We start from the raw sequence: 2,831 nt of genomic DNA, 5'->3' as shown, positions 1-2,831 counted from the left end.
AAGGCCATGCATGTCCTACTAATCCTCCTTGTTGAGTAAGTTAGATGAGAAGAAAATGAACCAATAATAGAAACAAAAGTGTAAGAACAACAATAGACAACCACTACAACAAAAATTGCAATTGACGCTCATGCGCACCACCTCCACTCCTCCCACAAGGGTTTTATCTTCAATTATAGGTTTCAATGATTACATTTTTCTATCTCAATTGATGGGTTTTATCTTCACACCATCCAAAGTTGCAAAAGGGCCATCATTACTTTTAGATAAACATATGAGGTGGGAGATTTTATTGTATATGTTCCATTTTTAGATTTTGCATACTTGAGGGACATAGAATAGAGTGGCATATGCCTTTATCCAGATGAACTCAAGTAAAGGTCTTGAGGGACCATAAAGATTTTACAAGAAGGAAAATTATCGATCTAATTTACTCGATTATGGATGGGCATCTGAAGGGTGACCATTTAGGAGCTACCAGGGATGTGAGGATGCACCTTATGGAAGTGCCACATCCACCTACCTATGTGGATAATTACATCCACCACTCAAGCACTAGAGAGGTATTTTGGATAGGTACATATAAAGATATACAAGAGTATGTAACATAATGTCTTTCATGTCAGAAGGCGAAGTATGTAGCATAATGCCAGATGCACCATGGGATATCATTAGAGGACTTTAACTTTAATCTACCAAGGTCAATGCTATATGAAAATAATGAAATATGGACTATCATTGATAGATTCAACAAACATGCACATTTCATACCTCTCAAGAAAACTAGAATCCTCCCTTTCATTGTTGTTTACACTATTTGCTAACTTTCTTCAAGTAAGCCTATAATTTTGCACGTCACTATGTTGCCTTATTTAAAGCCAATGTAAAAATCACATTGGCAACAACCTCAAATTTATTTATTGGAGTTCAAAACATAACCAAATGTTTACATGACCATCCTAGACCATTTTTGGAAGTCTAGAACAAGAATAATGGTTTTCAATCATTTATAACAAATTCTCCTTGTAAAATTCAAAGCGGTTGCCCATGCTCCCTCTCCCTTTCCAATTTCTTGTTTGCATTGACTACTCAAGTTCAAGATTTTTGTGTGTATCATCATCATCATTTTCTTCCTTTCTTTCCATGTTTCGTCTTCTCAAGAGCTTGTCCATGTATAGATATGAGCTCTGGATTTGGCCTCCTCCTCCTCCTTTGGTAGCCGCGTCGATGAAATGTTTGGTTCCTTGTGATCCTCCTTGCATTCCTTGTGCCTTAACAAATAGCAACTCCCCCCCCTAAACAAATGGATCTCTGGTCACGAACATTACTCTTCTTATGATGATGCCCCTTGAGCTTCCTTTGTCTGCCCGTCTTCTTGAAGCCCCTCTACTTAACAACTTGCCGACCAAGACTTTGCAAATGGAGTTTTGGATGATGATGAATCTGATGGTATGGATGCTGAAGCATGTGATGTGTTTCAAGCTACCTTCATAGAAGCCGATGATGCTAGAGAAGAAGAGGGTTGGCTCATGGACAAATGGTAGGATTGGACACGACTTTGGATTTTGAGGTTAGTGCATGCTCTGTTGCATACTCAATGTCATCTCCTTCTTCTTTTCATTTAATCATTGCATCAATGATTTAGGTCACGATGATCTATGAATTTGACTAATGATACCATTATGCAAAATGTGCGTTTTTAGCTTTCATTTTGTCATTGCATTAAGGATTTTAGGTCGGAATGATTTGTGAATTTGCCTAATGATACCAATATGTGCACTTAGAAATTTGTTCTCTTCTATGATTGGATAGGTAAGAAAACCACACATTATAACCCCATCCTGCCTTTCTTTCAAGATGAAGAATGTGAAATTGACACAACTGCAGCAAGTCTTGAAGGAAATGTGGAGAGACTTTATATGAGGGAAATTAAAGGTCCAAATTGGAATGCTGACTCATCTATCTCACTTGCAATTTCAATTAAGGTCCAAATTAGAATGTTGACTCGTCTATCTCACTTTCGATTTCTTCCCATAATATAGGAAGCGCCCCAAAGGATCCTTGGGCAAATTCTGGGTGACAATAGCATGAGTTGAAAGAAGATGATAAAGAGGCAATGGCCAGCTCGACGACACAAAAATTGGGGGCAAGAGGAGCATAGAATGTTGGACAAAAGGTGTAGACTACAACCCTTCACATTCAACAATAATTGCAAAAGAGGAAGGGAAGGACAAACTAGTTAAATGTGTGAGATTTGCTATAGATGTCAAGCAAGATATTGAGAGCTCAACAAGTAAGGAGATGGATGAACATATGATATATGTAGAACCAAGAGTTAGGGCACCCCATGTATTAGTAGTACCTGATCACTTAACAAATCCTTTGAAGCACTCTCAATATGCCCTAGATTAGTCAGAGGAAGACAATGACAAATCAAATATGGAGGCATTTAGAGCATGTGCTGAATTGTTATCAATAAACTGCCATATGGTTGTGAGGATCTTGAAGAACCACGTGAAAGAATACATTTTATACCCAGACTACATAAATCCTCTGGAGCAAGTCAAATGGGCAGTTTGCAAGAGGCTGCTCGCTTTTAAGCTTGTCCTGTTGGAACTGCAGGTTGTTGGGATACTTTTCTTGCAACGTTGTGCAATGTGGTATGTAGCTTTGACATTGAGGAATCTATTGTTGCCATTGAATAAGATTTTGGAGGGACTTCAATGAAGGCACCAAGGCAATATAGATCTAAGAAAGGAGTAGAAGAAGCGGAAGAAAGGATGGAGATCTTAGGTGGTTCCATTTCTCATCCACACCACCTCGTTTATTAA

At 38.4% G+C, this 2,831-nt stretch overlaps 1 pseudogene; it reads left to right on the top strand.

Annotated features, from left to right (window-relative positions):
* Window positions 1–1,227: 1,227 nt before the first annotated feature.
* LOC147900320 (uncharacterized) lies at window positions 1,228–2,831 on the top strand (annotated as a pseudogene).

The sequence above is a fragment of the Dipteris shenzhenensis genome, chromosome 7, assembly GCF_047967505.1.
Source record: "Dipteris shenzhenensis isolate YYH24624 ecotype China chromosome 7, Dip_SZ_1.0, whole genome shotgun sequence".
NCBI classification, from domain to species: domain Eukaryota; kingdom Viridiplantae; phylum Streptophyta; class Polypodiopsida; order Gleicheniales; family Dipteridaceae; genus Dipteris; species Dipteris shenzhenensis.
This window is presented reverse-complemented; position numbering and strand designations above follow the sequence as displayed.